The sequence below is a fragment of the Lathyrus oleraceus genome, chromosome 4, assembly GCF_024323335.1.
Source record: "Lathyrus oleraceus cultivar Zhongwan6 chromosome 4, CAAS_Psat_ZW6_1.0, whole genome shotgun sequence".
NCBI lineage: Eukaryota > Viridiplantae > Streptophyta > Magnoliopsida > Fabales > Fabaceae > Lathyrus > Lathyrus oleraceus.
The window spans coordinates 206,602,207-206,622,062 of record NC_066582.1 but is presented as its reverse complement, the minus strand read 5'-3'; the positions used below and the strand labels follow the sequence as shown (position 1 = coordinate 206,622,062).

Sequence of the window (19,856 nt, the reverse complement as noted above, 5' to 3'; positions counted from 1 at the left end):
TTAATCAATCACAGTATTAGCACACTCTACTAATACCTATACTACTCAAAACAACGGGAAATAATCCCTACTATATCACATACCGATATAGGCCAACCATTAAATATGTACACAACATTTAAATACCAATTTTCCCACTTTTCAACAGTGTTAACCGGTTAACGCCCTGGGTTAACCGGTTAACGCAGACCAAAACACGCTTCCTGGCAAAACTTAACAGTGTTAACCGGTTAACGCCCTGGGTTAACCGGTTAACGCAGACAGAACAGCAATTTCTCAGAAACCACAACAGTGTTAACCGGTTAACGCCCTGGGTTAACCGGTTAACGCAAGCAAAACAGCAATATTTTCACAGTTCATAACAGTGTTAACCGGTTAACACCCTGGGTTAACCGGTTAACGCAAGACAGAAAGTTGTTCCTGCGCTAACACGAAGCAGAATGCAGAATTCTCCGCATTTTCCGCCGTTGGAGGACTTCCGGACCTCCGATTCCGATTCCGTAAAACGCTATACGTTCGGGAAATTACATCTCACACAAATACAGATTCAATCACAGCTTTAACACAACTTATCCAACACAATTTTTCAGCATTCAACATCCCAATTAGGGTCAATTCAACGGTTTATCACTACCCATTACATGTTAACCCATAATACCCATTAAATGACGATAAACCCCCCTTACCTGAGTTAATCCGGCGAATCTTTAAGCTTCAAGCTTTTCTCTTCTCCAACCTTCTTCCTCTTGCTCTGCCTCTTTGCCCTTTTCCTCTTTTCAGCCGCTTCTCTGCTTTTCACGTAAAACCCTCTTTACCAAAAATGAAACTCTTTTTTCCTTATTTCCAACTTATATATTTTCCAATAATTATTATTCCAATAATAATAATAATAATAATCCAAAAATTCCAATTATTTAATTAAATTAATAAATATAATATTAACTTAAATTAAATAATTATCTTATTTTCATCAGGGTGTTACACATGCGGTACCGACTATTCGTGAACACATAGTTCAACCTCACCGATCAAACCCAGATACGGCTACCAAGCTCACTAGTCCCACTCATTTGAGACCTAGTGACTCACTCACTAATTCCTCACCATGGGAATTAGCTACCACCATAAAGGCCATGCTATGCACGCTAAATCACCTAGCATGCAAACATCAACAACAATCCACAACAACTCACTCACTAATTCCTCACCATGGGAATTAGCTACCACCATAAAGGCCATGCTATACACGCTAAATCACCTAGCATGCAAACATCAACAACAATCCAAGATAGACATATGCTCACACTCTAAGCCATAACAGTCCATTCACAATTGCATACATAACAGATACATTCACAGCATTATGCATACCATCATACATCATCAGCATATTTATCACAGAATCATATTCATATCATGCCAAATAATAAATCACAGTATTAGCACACTCTACTAATACCTATACTGCTCAAAACAACGGGAAATGATCCCTACTATATCATACATGCAATATATCATTCACCAATATAGGCCAATCATCAAATATGTACACATAATTCCATTCCAAAACGTACACAATATTCAAATATCAAATTTTCACTTTTCCAACAGCGTTAACCCGTTAACGCCCTGGGTTAACCCGTTAACGCAAAACAGAAATTAATTTTTTTAATTATCACAACAGTGTTAACTGGTTAACGCCCTGGGTTAACCCGTTAACGCAAGACAGAATACAAATTTAACAGTTTTTCAACAGTGTTAACCGGTTAACGCCCTGGGTTAACCTGTTAACGCAAGACAGAATGCAATTCTAACAGGATTTTAACAGTGTTAACCGGTTAACGCCCTGGGTTAACCTGTTAATGCAAGACAGCATGCAATTCTAACAGGATTTCAACAGCGTTAACCTGTTAACGCATTTGGTTAACCCGTTAACGCAAGACAGAATACGTTTTTGGCAAATTATAACAGTGTTAACCTGTTAACGCCCTGGGTTAACCTGTTAACGCAAGACAGAAAATTTATTTTTTTAATTATCACAACAGTGTTAACCGGTTAACACCCTGGATTAACCGGTTAACGCAAGACAGAAAGCTGTTCCTGCGCTAACACGAACAGAATGCAGAATTACCCGCATTTTTCGCCGTTGGAAGACTTCCGGACCTCCGATTTCAATTCCGTAAAAAGCCACACGTCCAGAAAATTACGACTCATCCAAATATAGATCCATTCACGGTTTTAACGTAATTTATTTATCACAATTTCAAAGGTATTTCTCAAAACCTAATTAGAGTCGATTCAATGGCTTATTACTACCCATTACATGTTAATCCATAATACCCATTAAACGACGATAAACCCCCCTTACCTGAGTTAATCTGGCAAATCCTTTTCACTTCAAGCTTTTCCTTTCTTCAACCCTTGTTCTCTTGCTCTTCCTCTTTGCCCTTTTTCCACTTTTCAGTCGCTTCTCCCTTTTCACGTGAAAACCCTTTTTCCAAATGGGACTCTTTTCTGATTCCAACTTTATATTCCAATAATAATAATCCAATAATATTTCAATTATTTAATTAAATTAATAAATATACTATTAACTTAAATTAAATAATTATCATATTTTATCGGGGTGTTACAACTCTCCCCCACTAAAAGAGTTTTCGTCCTCGAAAACATACCTCAAGCGAATAACTCTGGATAAGACTCCTTCATCTGACTCTCAAGTTCCCAAGTCACATTGCCACCTGCTGGTCCTCCCCAAGCTACCTTTACCAAAGCAATCTCTTTACCCCGCAACTGCTTCAACTCTCGATCCTCGATCCTCATAGGTGATGTTTCAACAGTCAAGTTATCTCTCACCTGTACATCATCTACTTGGACCACATGCGACGGATCAGGAATGTACCTCCTCAACTGAGACACATGAAAAACCTCATGCAAATTCGTAAGTGACGGCGGTAAAGCGATACGATAGGCTACCTCCCCTATCCTCTCCAAAATCTGATAAGGACCAATAAATCGAGGTGTCAACTTCTTCGACTTCAAAGCTCGACCAACCCCAGTTATCAGAGTAACACGAAGAAACACATGATCTCCCTCTTGAAACTCAAGTGACTTCCTCCTCTTGTCGTGATAACTCTTCTGACGACTCTGAGCAATCCTCATCTTCTCCTGAATCATCTTAATCTTTTCCGTAGTTTGTTGAACAATCTCCGGTCCAACCACAACACTCTCACCGGACTCATACCAACATAAAGGTGTCTGACATCTCCTACCATACAAAGCTTCAAACGGTGCCATACCAATGCTCGAATGAAAACTATTGTTGTAGGTAAACTCAATCAAAGGTAAATAACAATCCCAAGCACCTCCCTTTTCCAAAACACAAGCCCTCAAAAGATCCTCCAGTGACTGAATCGTCCTCTCAGTCTGACCATCAGTCTGCGGATGATATGCAGAACTCAATCTCAGCTTAGTTCCCAAAGCCCTCTGCAAACCTTCCCAGAACTTCGATGTAAATCTAGGATCTCTGTCCGAAACAATACTCGACGGAATACCATGCAAACTTACAATTTTCTCAATATACAACTCAGCTAATCTCTCTAACGGATAATCCATTCTGATCGGAATGAAATGAGCCGATTTTGTCAATCTGTCAACAATCACCCAAATAGCTTCAAAATTCTTAATTGTCCTCGGTAAACCAGAAACAAAATCCATACTGATACTATCCCACTTCCACTCTGGAATAGCCAACGGTTGCATTAGCCCAGACGGCTTCTGATGCTCAATCTTTGACTTCTGACAAGTCAAACAGGAATAAACAAAACTCGCAATTTCCCTTTTCATTCCCGGCCACCAAAATAACTTTTTCAAATCATGATACATCTTCGTAGCCCCAGGATGAATACTCAGGCCACTATGATGTCCTTCCTCAAGAATACTCTTCTTAAGTTCGGTAACATCCGGAATACACACCCGATTACCAAATTTCAAAACACCATTCTCATCAACTCTGAATTCACCACCTTGACCTTGATTCACTAGAGTCAACTTATCAACCAAAAGCACATCGGATTTCTGACCCTCTCTAATCTCATCCAGAATACCACTCGTTAACTTAAACATTCCCAATTTAACACTATTGTGAGTACTCTCACACACCAAACTCAAGTCTCTAAACTGCTCAATTAAATCCAATTCCTTAACCATTAACATAGACATATGCAATGATTTCCGACTCAATGCATCAGCCACTACGTTTGCTTTACCCGGATGGTAATTCAAACCAAAGTCATAATCCTTCAGAAACTCTAACCATCTCCTCTGTCTCATATTCAGCTCTTTCTGATCAAACAAATACTTTAAACTTTTATGGTCACTGAAAACCTCAAATCTTGACCCGTACAAGTAATGCCTCCATAACTTCAGAACAAATACCACAGCTGCCAACTCTAAATCGTGTGTCGGATAGTTCCTCTCATGAACCTTCAGTTGTCTCGAAGCATAAGCTACAACCTGCTTATTCTGCATCAAAACACAACCCAAACCCAACAATGAAGCATCACAGTAAACCTCAAATGGTTCCGATGGACTTGGTAATATCAGAATAGGAGCAGTAGTTAACCTTCTCTTTAACTCTTGGAAACCTCCTTCACATTTTGAGTCCCAAACAAACGCTTGCCCCTTTCTAGTCAACATCGTCAACGGTAACGCCAACTTAGAAAATCCCTCAATGAATTTCCTATAATAACCTGCAAGTCCAAGAAAACACCTTATCTCAGAAACTGACTTCGGAGCTTCCCACTTAGATACCGCTTCTATCTTAGAAGGATCAACAGCAACACCACCTCTTGAAACCACATGACCAAGAAAACTAACCTCTTCTAACCAAAATTCACACTTGGACAGTTTAGAAAATAACTTCTTTTCTCGTAGAACTCCTAAAACCACTCTCAAATGTTCAGCATGCTCTTCTTCAGATTTCGAATACACCAAAATATCGTCAATAAACACCACAACAAACTTGTCTAGGTACGGATGGAAAATCCTATTCATATACTCCATAAATACCCCAGGCGCATTAGTCACACCAAAAGGCATTACAGAATACTCATAATGTCCATACCTTGTTCTGAAAGCAGTCTTCTGAATATCCTCAGTTTTCACACGTATCTGATGATACCCCGATCTCAAATCTATTTTGCTGAACACACTCGCACTAACCAACTGATCCATCAAATCATTAATCCTCGGCAAAGGATACCGATTCTTGATCGTCACTTTATTCAGTTGCCTATAGTCCACACACAACCTCATAGTACCTTCTTTCTTCTTAACCAATAACACTGGTGCACCCCACGGTGACACACTCGGATGAATAAATTTCTTATCCAACAGATCTTCCAACTGACTCTTCAATTCAGTTAACTCAACAGCAGACATACGGTACGGAGCCATCGATATCGGCCTAGTACCAGGTACCAAATCAATCGAGAACTCAACTTCACGCTCTGGCGGTAATTCATTCACTTCTTCAGGAAACACATCAGGAAAATCACACACCACGGCTAGATCGCAAATCACCAGTTTATCTTTAGCCTCCAAAGTCGCTAACAGCATAAACAACTCTGCCCCATCTGCTACTGCCTCATCATAGAGAGTGTAATACTTCGACAGCTCTGTGAACTTAGCAGCATACTCAGTAACAGACCGGTTGCCCTGCTTCAATTCTAAGAACTCTATCTCTTTCTTTCCTCTGACATCCTCTGGAAAGTACTTCCTCAGGAATCTCTCTCTGAACACCGCCCAAGTGATCTCAGCACTCTCAGCAGCTTCCAACTCAGTGCGGGCAGCAACCCACCAATCATCTGCTTCCTCTGACAGCATATGCGTACTGAACCTGACCTTCTGGTTTTCGGCACACTCAGTCACTCGGAAGATCCTCTCGATCTCCTTCAACCACTTCTGAGCACCATCTGGATCGTATGCTCCCTTGAACATTGGAGGATTATTCTTCTTGAACTCACTCAGTTGACGAGTAGCTCCCAATCCCACAACATTCGGATTCCCTCCAAGTACTCCAGCTAGCATACCCAGAGCCTCAGCAATCGCAGCATCGTCTCTACCTCTTCCAGCCATCTCTATTCTGAGAACCCAACAAGCTAAAACAATAAGTACGGATAGGGTTACACAACACCTATCACATACAGGGAAACAGAATAATTACGACTCGACTCGACCGACTATGCTCTGATACCACTAATGTAACACCCTTCTAAAATACCCCAATAATAATTAAAACAACAAATATAAATCAGAGTAGATATGCAATTTCAGGGTGTCACACTTGACACTTCACACCATTCACCAAAATAGTTTGTCATGCTCATTTAATAGTTTGTCGTCGCTATATGATTTATTGATTAAACCATAAGCAAAGCATACAATGAATCGAGTTGCCACCGCACTTTTATTTATCCAAAGGACTGGCTAAAAAGCGAACAAAAGCCTAAGAAGTTTTACACATAGAAAACTAATGAAAATATCAGAGAATCTGGGTAAGGGGTAAATTACGCAATGGGAAGGTGTTAGGCACCCATCACGTCCTAGGTACTCCTAGGGAGCCCTTTTCACACTTGTTGTATAAAAAATATTTATTTGTTTATGACATATTGTGCAAACATGAATGGGATGATGAGAAAAGAATGTACAAGTTAGTTATTTTTGTGTTTGAACGGATGAACCCGTTGCCTACGTATCTTCCATCAAAGGTAAGGATCAAAACGCCGTAGTTCGGCTAAAATATTTCCAAAAATTAGTGAGTTCATTTTAAAACACAAGCATTAAGGCTTTTCATTACCAATGGGAGAAAACTCAACCAACGTCAACAATCCACCATGCGAGGATGGCTTCGACGTACTAGAGGGGTTAACCCTGTTTTCAGTACGGAAGTCTTACAATCGACTCACTAAGGACAAGGTAAGATTTACATCAACCGCTATGGTAATTGAAACCTATGGCTAATGTATGAAAACATATTAACAATGGACAAAGCCACAAAACAATTGAATGTGTGAAGTTAATTGATTATGATTATTCACAAAATATGGTCAAGGTATGATTAAGATTGATTCAAAGAAGTGTTATGAAATGGAATTGAAAAGTCAAGGACTTATGGTCCAGGTTTCTAATTTGAAAAGACATGAAGATGTTTGCACAACAAGTCAAAGTTTTTGAAAGCAAAGTGTGAAAAGGTTTAGGACAAAGAGGGTATGGATGGTGGAATGTAAAACTTCCTAGAAAGGTTCACCTCTTGAGATCATATAGAAGATGATTCAAGTGTGTCCTTAGGAATGAGCAACAAAACAAATCAAGCAAATAAAAAGCAAGGTGATACCGGATGCCATCAATGGACTTATACCAATCTCACAAACAAAAGCGGATATCGGATACCAATAAATGGATTTACACCAATCTCCTAAAACAAAACAATGATACCGGATGCCATCAATGGTCTTATACCAATCTCACAAAGCAAAAGCGGATATCGGATACCAATAAATGGATTTACACCAATCTCCTAAGGTAAACAAAACTTGGATGTCAGATGCCAATCTATCTGGACTTATACCAACCTCCAAAGGATGATCATAGGAATACAAATGCCAACAACATGGACTTATAATTGCATCCTCACATACAACAAACAAACAATGCACTAAGCAATGGACATGAGTGACCAAGTGAAATGGTCTCACACTCTATCCCTTCCAAATCCTAGGAACAATGGCCAATTAATGGACTTACTGTTGTCCTCAATGGGTAAACCAAACATGGATCACAAAGATATGCAATGATGATCATGCAACAGTGAGCAATTTATGATGATAAGTGCACAAAGGCAAGCATGCAAACATGTACAAATGCAACAAGCAATCAATCAGACAAAGTCATTTAGCACCCACTATAACCAAACAATTAGGCTCAATCAAAGGGTTAGACTTAAAAGTCAACTGGAATAGGGTAAATGGTGCTCTTAAGCTTGACATTGAGAGCCAAAGTGAAGCAGATGAAAGGATATGAGGGGTGTGCCTCATCACTCTTATCCCTGGTCAGGGAGAGCATTGAATATCAGAAGGTGTGGGAGTTTAGAAAGATGGAACTCTCTCCACAAGTTAGACTCGATAGGTCTTGGGTTTTTACTCACTATGCATCAACACATGTGGTGTGAGCAAGGTGAGTGACTCACAGAATAGTAGGAGATAGGCTACATATCTCTTTTGTCTACCAATTGCCTCACATGAGGTCTTTACCTGCTTGGGGACAAAGTTAAACAATCACAAACATCGCCTCTTAAGGAGGACTTCAGACAGTTGCCTGGCTAAATAACAAGTCAGGTCTTCCAGACTACATGGAGACAAGAGAGTCTACCTCAATGCTTAAGAAAAGCAAAGCAATAGCAAGTTCTCAAGGAACTAAAGCGACTATGGTACCTGAAATCAATCAAATATAATCAGTATCCCAATCACAAAGTCAAAACAGACAAGTTATGAACCAACAGACAACACAATCAATCACATGTGTAAAGCACAAACTCAAAGCAAATGAGTTAGCATCCTACAAAACAAACAAGTTAGTTCATGATAATCAAATAAACCAAACTCAATCAACTTGAATTAAACTCCTTAAAGCAATTGCTTCTTTAACCTGAAAAAACAACTCAAATGTGAGAAGTAAGACCACTAGGACAAGCCTAGGGTCAAAAGGAGGTGAAAAGTTCAAAACAGCAAGTGAAAATTGATCAAAATCAAGATTTATCAAACAAGAGTAGAATCCAATTGGTCTCACATCAAAACTATGCACCAAATCCATTTCATAAGCTAAACATGTCAAACTATACATTTTGGAATCACAATGGTGTAAACAGAATGAACACAAGCATACCAATACCAAAATGGCTCAATAAATTCCAGGAAAAATCATGCTTAAACAGAACACATTGAATAAGCAACACAGCAAATTTCATTGCAATTGGATAAGAGGAAGTATAGAAATTAAAATCAACAAATCATGGTATGCAAAAACAAACCCAACCAAGGCCACAAATCAATCATCAACTTTAGGCAAGTGTAAAACAGAATTGGCATAAGGTAAATGAACCACACCAAAGCCAAAATTAAGTTAAACATGTTAAGAATAAATCCATAAAATTTCAGCTTCATATGATAAGGCATGAGAATTTCACAAAGCATGGAAGTTCCACACTCAAAAAGAGTTCACAAATGACCAAACAGCAAATAAAATCCCAATCAAATAGGAAATGGATCCAAAAAAAAATCCACAAAAAATCATGGTCAAATTTAACATCTAGAAGTAATCACATGCAAAAATCCAGAGCAATTGGCATTCAATAAGCATGGAAACAAAATTCAAGAAGTTGGACAAAACATAGCATGGCACAAAATGTAACACTCCAAAGATCATATCATATCTCTCAATCCAGGAACTCAAAAATTACAAACCACATATCAAAATGACCAAGAGTGAGTCTAGAATGCACATGTAAAATTTCACACATTTTGGAGCAAGCATCAAGATTTCATGAATGAAATGGCAAAGCATATGCAAGAAACATACATGAACAAAGATATTAGACCAAAATAAAACACAGCCGTGCACAACTTGAGTTATCATGCTCATAAAAAACTATAGGAAAAATGGAGATGGATGCAAATATCCCCACACAATTTGGATCATCCAAGAATTATTTATAATTTTTTGAAGTTTAATCAAGAAAATGAAATAAACATGTAAGAATAAAATGAATTAATTGGACTGGCGTGGCATTTTGGTAATTACAGCGCCCACTTAATGAAACTCTGCATTTCATTAAGTGATGTGTCGTGCGCTAATTGGACACATGGCAAATAAACACCCAAAAACATGCAGAGGCGCGGGCGATGGATTGAACAGCACTTGGAAGCAAAATTCAAACGGTACTGGACGCATTCATCATCATTTCAAACGGTTCATCATCAACATGAACATTTTCGCACAAAAACTAGCAAGCGATATATGGATCGAATCCTCATTCAACCTAGATCATGGATCTAATAATGATTTGACCTAAATCTAATCATGCTTTACGGATCGAGCCAAGAAAGTTTCACAACCAAACATTCAGATCTACATATCTTCAACAATACTTGATGAAATTAAGTGATCTAAGTTGCAGTGAGCTCTATGTTCCACGATCTACCTAAGCCACATGTCAATTTCAAGAATTGAAGGTTTTTAAAATCTTACCTCTTGGAGATGCAGTTCTTGTTTCTGGTGATCTCGAGGCTTGGAAGTTGCAAACAGAAGGCCTATGATGATTAGGAAGGTGAATGGAATGAATCTTTTAGCTCAACAGTGCACGATGATGATGAACTTTCGAACTGCCATGGAAGCTCAAGGTTGCAACAGTTAGGATTCTTCACGATTCTTCCAATGATAGCTTCAAACAGATCTTCAAATCCACCTGCAGATGAAGATTACTACAAGAACCAGTAAAAATGATGAAGAATTTTGAGGAATCAAAGTGAAAAAGTGTGAGTGAAAATTGAGAGAATTGAGAGAATTTGAGAAATTTGTGAGTTTGATCTGAGATTGTGAATGTGGATCTGGATTTTCTGTTATGATTAGGCTCTTATACCTTCTGTTAATCCAGCTACTAAACATGATTAACACAAACCAAATGGATTAGTAAAAATGAGCTTTTTATGTAATTTGGCAAAATTGCCCTTTTGATGATGCAGCCAATGGAACAGTGAAATATCTGTTGAAGCAAGTCACAAATCATGTTTAGAAGCTATTCAAATTGGTTTGGCATGAAAATTCCATATATTTTTGAAAATCACTATTTTTCCCACCAAAATTTAATTGGTTCACTTGAAAAATGACCTTTTTATGTGATGATTTTTGATGAAATATGATGATGCATTATGATAGTTCATGTCAAATGGGATTTGCTCAAAAAAGAATCACCCAAATTGGCCAAATGGTTTGAAAGTTATGCCACTTTGAAATCCCAAAATTCTTGAAAATGATTTGATCATAACTTGCCAACCACACATGATAAATGAGTGTTCTTTGAGTTTTTGGAAAGGCAAGAGCAAGATCTTCAACTTTCATGTTGGATAAATTTTTATTTGAAGCTTGCTTGGACATGTAAATTTGAGGAGAAGAACTTTCCATTTTTGGCAGCTGAAAATTACAGGTCATTACTATTTTGGGAAACTTTTTGTTTGACCTCCAATTCCTCAACTGATGATGTTTGACATGTCATATGAGGCTTGTATGGACATGAATGAGACCTTTCCAACCATCTCATACCATCAAATTCCTGATTAAATGCACAGTTGACCACAGTTGACTTTGCTAGGGGTTTGATTGACTGAGCCATGTTCTGATGAATTTCAAGCCTCTTCCACTTGAGATTTTGATTCCAAATGATGTCACAACTCATATGAACTTCTTATGAATGATCATGGTGCCTAAATTCTTCAAGAATGGTCACCATCTATAGCTCAATGAATGATTTGACTGTTTTGACCTAATTTGCTTCAGCTGCAAGAAACAAGGTTAGATGACAATATTTTTGTACTTTTGGTTAGTAAACAAATGAAAAGCAATGATATACAAGTGCTAAACATGCTTGGTGATCAAGAATCACACTCACAAGATACCCACCCACTAGGAGGCAAGCAAAGGTGCACAATGATCCTTGAGGCAATGATATAATATGATATGATGCCTTGAGGGATCTTAGGGACAAAATTGGGGTCTTACAGTGGGGAAAACACTTCTTGGGGAAATATCGTAGGAAACGGCCTTTGCTGGGGATATGAACTTGCTAATCGCCCTCAAGCTGGGGATTAACAAATCTGTTAAAAATAATATGTTGGGGAATGAGATGAACACTAGGAACGCCACCCTCTCATCTGTTGGTTATGCAACCACTCCACTGTTGCTAGGAAGATACAGTCTGACACTGTCAACTCCACTGGGGATATATAGTCTGGATACTGTCAACTCTACTGGGGATAGACAGTCTGGATACTGTCAACTCTGTTGGGGAACATGCTCTGCTGAGGAGAGACTTTGTCAACCGCTTGGGGATGAGGATTCATGACTTGGCATCCGGTTCCTGTGACCTGCAACCAAAAATACACGTATGCCTCGGGGGAATTACTCGGTTTGAATTCACCGTTCGGGATTAAGCACATTCAAAGCAGTTTTAAATGTTTTCCTGTGCAAATCATCTGCAAAAGCCACCATTATGTTCATATGCAATATATTTTATCAAAAATTCGGACATTTTTGCAAACAAACTGATAAATGAAAAATAAAGAGGCTCTTTAACTGAATTATTCGACTCTTAATGGGGAGAAAATTTGTGCCAGGAATGGGCGAGGGTATCAGGAAGCTGATCCCTGAAAAGAGGTGATCGCTATAAAAAGAGAACTATCTTAATGACAACGGGGATACGGGGTCCCACTGAGTTTCGACTCTGCTATGACTCGTATATCCTCAAGACGCTCTGCTCATCTTGCTTTCTGAAGTGGATGATTAGTCGATCTTTAACCTTCGAAGATTGCTGGATTGAATGAAACGGTGATATAACACTGATGAACTCAGATCACAGTCATTCGCTTATTCCCTAACTTTTGCCTGGATCGCCCCCTTTTTCGGGTTTTCAATCCACCGGGATACCCATTTTTGCCTGAGCCGCCCTTTTGGGTTTTCGACTCACCGGGTGTACTCTTTTTTTATATCCCTAATTTTTGCCCGAACCTTTTTATTCTCTTTTTTTTTTGGTTCGTCGGGATGCCCTTTTTTTGCCTGGACTATTCTTTTTATCGTCCAGCGGGTCTATTTTATGCGAAGTATTTTTTTTTAACTGCGTCTGAGTTAATAGGGGACGGTAATCCTTCGCCATCCATGGTTGTTAGCATCAAAGCTCCGCCATAGAAATTCCTTTTAACCACGTACGGACCCTCATAGTTCGGTGTCCATTTGCCCCTGTGATCTGTGTTGGGAGGAAGAAATCTTTTGAGTACCAATTCACCGACTTGATACCCCCAAGGGCACACTTTCTGACCAAATGCTTTCTTCATTCGTCTCTGACTGAGATACGTCAATTCTGGGTACGTAGTTCCAGCATAGCACCATTTCCCGTTGGTTTGATTGATGACCAAAGCTGAATCCCTGTATACATCCGGGGTTTTAATCTGTATATTGACGGCTTCCTCAAGTCTTAGGATACAGGCTTCGTATTCGGCTTCATTGTTGGTGCAGGGAAAAGTTATTTTGGCACCAAATGGCATATGAACCCCCTTCCGGTGTGGTCAACACTACACCAACTCCGCGACCATTGACGTGGACCGCCCCATCAAACATCATAACCCATTTGGATTCAGGGTCAGGCCCCTCCTCCGGGAGTGGTTCCTCTCAATCTTTCGATTTGAGAAACATGATGTCCTCATCAGGAAAGTCAAACCTCATAGGTTGGTAATCATCAATCGGTTGCTCTGCAAGATAGTCTGATAAGACACTTCCCTTGATGGATTTTTGTGAAGTGTATTGGATGTCATACTCTGTCAGTATCATTTGTCACCTAGTAACCTTTCCGGTAAGTGATGGCTTTTCAAAAATATACTTGACTGGATCCATTTTTGATATCAATAGAGTCGTGTGAGTCAACATATACTGTCTTAGTCGGCGAGCAGCCCATGCCAAAGCGCGGCAAGTTTTCTCGAGCAATGAGTATCTTTGTTCACAGTCGGTAAACTTTTGCTAAGGTAGTATATTGCATGCTCTTTTCGACCTGACTCGTCATACTGACCGAGCACACAACCCATTGACCTTTCTAACACAGTCAAGTACATGATCAACGGTCTTTCCTCTCGGCCTGTAAACTGGCCCCGATCTTGATCTCTTTCTTGTCGTCTTCGGTACCAACGTTGATGGTCTCAACCACCTCCTGATAAGGTGTAATAGCTCGGTCCTCCTGTTTCAACAATCTGCCTAACCCTTCAGGCAATTCACAATCTTCCTCAGCCCCTTCTTCGGCTTAATAGATAGGATTGTCGAAGTCATACTTGGCCATAGCAGTGTCGTTAGCAGTGAGATCCGAGTGGTCGGCTCTGCATGATGGAGGATCATGATGTTTTGGATTTCTGTTCAACATCTATACTCATGGTTGTTGATAGTTTCAAATCTTAATTTTGTGTGTTCTTGACTAGTAAGTTCACTGATTATGCTCATGGATAATATTGACCTAACTATTTATAATTTTGCTAATGGAGATTGACCAAATTACGGAAAAAAGGGGGAGAAAAGAAGTGTAGTGGAATGGTGGTTGTGACTACTGACTACTAAGTGTGTGTACATGTATGACTAACTTATATTGAATGGTTGCATGTTAATTGTTTATGGAGAATTGTTTATATGTGTGTGTGTGTAACTAACTCATGATTTATGAACTGTGCTTTATTTTGTGTTGCTTCTACTGCTGATGTATGCTTTGATGTTTATTGTTTGGTTCTTCTATTGCTACTGTTGTTGTTGGTCTAATTATATATTTGATACTTAACTGCTTTTCTGCTTGAAGAGTTGTTTTGCCAAAATGTACTAAGTGCTGACTGGTACTAACTAATTTTATATGTGCACACTTCCTGATGCATCTGGCCTGGCACCTGGCTTTTGTGTACTAATTTTGTGGGTGTCTTAATAGTAAGCTTTGATGTTTGACTACTGACTATAATGTATAGTGTCGCTACGTGAAAAATACAGAGTCGCCATCGGTTTTTATTTATTCCATAGGAAAGGGAAAATGTCGAGAAAACCCCAAAAGAATGGTCATCACAACCACAAACAAGTCTGGGAGTCAGTTATACAAGGGGAATGTATTAGCACCTCTCACACCCATCGTACTCGACGGGAACCATCTAGATTGGATTTTCTTGAATGGGTGTCATCATCTTAATGCTTACTTGCTAAAGGTTTATAGAGAAAAAAATGGATTTTGTATTAGTATGCTCGCCAAGGATTGGGGATCTCGTGCCTACGTATCCTCATTGTGAAATGAGGAATCAGAGCTCCAAAGTTTAGAGTAGAAAATAAGTGTGTGTTGGTTGATTTTTCCTTGAAAAGGGGTTATCGGAGTGATGCCCTAAGGCTCAAACAAAAGGTTTGATGAGTTGATATTAATTTTATGTTTTGGAAAGAGATAGTTCTTAACTTCGGATTACACTAAAGGTTATAGGTAAAGGTGAATATTTCGAACTATCAAGCCAGCGTCTTGTGTTCTAAATACTCAGAATGAGGGTAGGAAAGCTCCACTCTCATCCCTTCTTTACCACTTAAGGCTCGTGGCATACAATCCTAATCGCAATTTATTATGTTTTGAATTTGGTTTGAGAAAAGACCACTTGACGTTGGATCAAGGGTTTGTTTATTGCTTATGAAATGGTGACGATCCTAACTCCTAAGGTTGGATAACAGGCCACAACAAGACAAAGAAAAGTGAGTAAAAAGTACACTAAAGTAGGGAGAGGGATACATGAAAAATACAAGGAATTTGTGCGAGAAATAAAGGGTCTCATTGTATGGTAGCCCAAGAGAAATCCTTGTGTGTGCATTGTGTCCTAAGCTAACAAGTGAACAATGGAATTATAAAGCATGTCTCCCTAAGGTAGTCCCATGAATGCTCTCTTGTAATGAAATATTACAAGTCCATAATGTACCAAGTTGCATAGGTCAATCACATTGGTCCAAGGTCCAAGCAAGGGTACAAACAAGTCCTCTAAGTCTCCAAGCTTAGGTCATACACAAAGGTCCATATGGTCTATAACATGTCATGTCTAATGCTAAGGTCAATCATTAAGTCCATAATCCAATAGTCCTCAAATTAGGTTTTTTTAGTCTTTTCCATTTTATCATGTTTTTGTTCATTTTAGATTAGATAAAAAAATAAAGCAATAATGATGAAGAATGGTAATGATTATAATACATAAAGTACATAAATAAATTGCAAAAATTTAAATGTTAGAAGTTAGCATCACGTAATCTAAATGTTAGAAGTTAGATGTTAGGAGTCAATTTGCAAGGAAAGGAATGATTACTTAGGATTATCTATCCACAAATCAAATGACTCAAAATATGGCGCATCTAGGGACAACCTATCAATGATTCAAAGTGTCAAAAATAATCCAACAATCACTTATCAACATGTTTGAATCAAAGAAGGTTAAATATATCGAAATGTCAATCTATCGATGATTTAAAATATGGAAGACTAATCAATCAAGCGATAAAAACAAAAATAAAAAAATGAAATAAATGTTAGTAATTAAATGTTAATTTGCATTAAAAGCTAGATCCAATTGTGTGTTAACAAAAATAGAAAAAAAACAAAAAATAGCATAAAAATAAGGCAAATAATAAAACAAAAAGAAATATTAAAGTAAAAAGACAAAACAATATAATCAAGGGGGTGGAGAACAGTAGAATAAGGTGACAAATGGGGAAAGGGTGCAAGACCCATGCTGAAAAGGTCCATTGGAAATTCACTGTAACAGAGAGGGGTGTAGCAGGAGACTACATGAAGTGTAGTCAATCCACTGAATGGTCCTGAAGCCCAAACAATCTCACAAATGAGACCAAGCGGAGCCAGCCTCCCTCACGTGCCATACCACACTCCAGCTCAACTCAAAAATTCTCCCTCCAATACTGACTAGAGAAGCGAGCTTTCGCCGCGCTGGAGCTCATCACCGTCGACGGCGGAACTCCAAACATGAAAATCTACACATCAAAATCTCCCTCATCACCTCCATGATCCAAAAGTCCAATCAAAATAACCTAAATCCAAGTCCATTGACCAAATCGAAGCTAAATGTTCATGAACCCTAAGTCCGATTTCCAGAAATTAAACAGAATATAATGAGGATCAAAATCCAACAGGTTAGGGCTTTGATCCCCCTAACTTGACACTACATTTCAGTAACCATATCGAAATAGAACGAAATGGAGTTAAAAAATTACCTATCAGAGACGATGACGAAGATGGCGGTGGTGGCGGCAATAAGAACCTCAGGTACACTTCTTAGCTTCCATCCTTCCTTCTCTTTAGGGCTCCTCTTATTCTTTAATCTTCCTTGTTCTTCTACCTCTTCTCTGAATTCTTGTTCTGATGTTGAATGGAGTGAGATTTTTATGAGTGAGGATTGAGGGATTGAGAGAATTATGATGAATGATTTTGCAAGTCCAAAAAAGATGAGAGAGAATCCAGAGAGGCTCTTAATTTGAGTTGTGGTTTAAATAGGGTGAAGTGAATTTTGTAGTGTGGAAATTTTGTTGGATTCAAATTCTATTAGCAGGATTGTGTGAGCTGGAAATTAAAATGAAATCCCTTCCAAAATTCATGGATGATGATTAGGCAATCATTTTTTCCCCACATTCTAGAATCTTATTTGGACTTATTTTTCTTTTTCTCTCTTTATTTTTGTACAGTTTCCTTTATTTATATTGTATTGGTATATATTGCAACTTGTACTTGGTTTTGTCTTGCTGCGATTTACTGCCTTTTATTCATGGCCACTAATAATTATATCTTGCATTTCTCTTGGATTGAATAATGATGTTGTGGCAACCCTTGAATTCGAGATGCATCCCTTAGAGCTCCACCATGCTTACTCTGTATTACTTGTATGAAATTTGGCTTGGACTAATGATGCTTGCTTGGATTTTATAGGTTGGATCATTAATGTTGCAAAACTTTTGAAATACAACATGCTCTTGTAATGGTTACTTCTGATGCATTGCAGGGTGGTTTTGCAGGATACATGAAGTCTGCATTTGTCCTTACAGTGTTGTTTTGCACTGCTTGGGGAGTGTCCTAACTTGCATTTACTCTGCATATATTATGTTCAGTTTGTGTGCCACTGACTTAGGTAATTGGCAGGGTTCTTTGCATCTTGGCAAGTTGAAGGTGATTGTGATTCTTGTTTGTGGAGTAGTTCAGTTGTGCTGATGTAGCAGGGTGGCTCTACAGCTTATGTGCTCATGGTCTACTACCTTAGTTTGTGGTTTGCATTAGGTGATTAAATGGTTCTGACTTTGAGCTTGCATTCCCCTTTGGTATGGTATGAACTTGGTTTGGGAAACTTGTGATTTGTACCTTGCTTGTGACATTATACTATTGTTGCAGATTGTAGGTCTATGTTGGTGGCATGCTCTTAATGTGGTCTGCTTGTTAATGGACTTGTTTGATGGTACAAGATGTTGGTTGCAGGATTTTGCTGGCATAGTTGTTTAATGTTTGCCATTTGATTTTGGATGCATGAATGCTTCTTGTAGCATGGCATTGCAGTAAGAATTATTGTGGACTTGTGCAGCAGTTCTCCTGACTTGTGTTTCATGTTGCAGCTTGCAATGGCCTTTGAACTCTGACTTATTTTATGCAGGGAGCCTGCGGTTCTGTAGGTTTGTTCATGTTTGGTGAATGGTTTTGCATCATGGTTACAGGTCAGTATGCATTATACAACAGGTATGAGTGAATTGCTTAATGGATCTTATTTATGCAGTAGGTAATGATGTGCATTGTTGACTTGTTTGTATCATGGCCTATGTTTTCTCATGGTTTTCATGGTGCAGCTTTGATATGCATGGGTTGGCAAATGGTTCATGTAGCTTCACTCATGCTCATGACAAAAATTCATGGTTGCTCTGCATTTTTGTATTCATTGCCTTAAATTCTGACTTGTGATTCACTTTGACATGTTTGTGGAGTACAGGTCTTGGTCATGTGCACATGAAGGATGGTTAGACAAGGCAACATGATGACCAAAATTGGAATTATGAAGCAACATGTACAATTGGAAAACCAAAGATCAAGATGGGTTTTGAAGATTAGGATTAGAATTGAGGATTTAGGGTTTTAGGATGGAAAAAAGTATTGGGTTGACTTTGGTCAAAGTTGACCAAAAAGTCAATTGTCGACCAAAGTCAACACTTGGTCAAAATTGCCAAATTTTGGTGTTTTTTTTTTCCATGTAATGAACATTGTAATGGATTTTGTTATTTATGAATTCAATTGCATTGGTTCTTGAATGAATGACCTTGATTATTTGCCTAGAATTTGAATTGATCTTGATTCTTGAAACTTGTATGGAATTCGAAATGGATATGACTTGAAATGGACAAGATTAACTTGTAACTTAAATTAAACATGAATTGAATATGGAATGAACCAAGGTATGAAGGGAATCAAGAGATGGAATTAAATTTGATAAGAATTGAATATGGTTTGATTGATTGAGCCACCTTAAGTTGCTAGGGTTAAGAAACCCTAGTTTCCACTAGGTGCAAGCACAAAGTTGTGAATCCAAGTCAATGTCCTCTTCTGTTGAACCATGCTTATGCAGATGAAATGAATGCTTATGAAGATATGCAAATGATTAGGGTTAGTGACCTATATGATCATTGTGAAGGGTATGGTGAATTTTGGGGTATGACATGTAGAAACTATCAATGCTACTTATTTTTGCTGCCGACTAATCTGATTTGTATTATTGTTGGTTGTGCTCTGATGTATGCCATATGTGATGTGTTATTGCTCAACCTTATGGTTTGCACCTCTTGTATGTTCTTGAAGAATGTTATTTTTCCAAAATTTGCCAAATGGGGAGATTGTGGATTGACTGCATTATACAAAACAATAATGGAGGTTTCAAGTTGTTTTGGAGTAGAAGGACACATGTGGAAACCAATGCCCCAACATGTGTGCAACATGTATCCCTTGTCTACAGAAC

The 19,856-nt window shown here is 38.5% G+C and overlaps 1 long non-coding RNA gene across 4 annotated transcripts; it reads left to right on the top strand.

The window, feature by feature from the left end:
- Positions 1 to 16,565: 16,565 nt before the first annotated feature.
- Positions 16,566 to 19,155, top strand: LOC127074542 (uncharacterized). 4 transcript variants are annotated; one of them, XR_007786034.1, is made up of 5 exons: positions 16,566 to 17,140; positions 17,871 to 18,142; positions 18,254 to 18,414; positions 18,510 to 18,570; positions 18,840 to 19,155. It is a non-coding gene; the product is annotated as an uncharacterized LOC127074542 (long non-coding RNA). The 4 variants fall into 4 exon arrangements; XR_007786033.1 differs by having other exon boundaries at positions 18,254 to 18,570; XR_007786035.1 differs by having other exon boundaries at positions 18,254 to 18,592.
- The last annotated feature ends 701 nt before the right edge of the window (positions 19,156 to 19,856 follow it).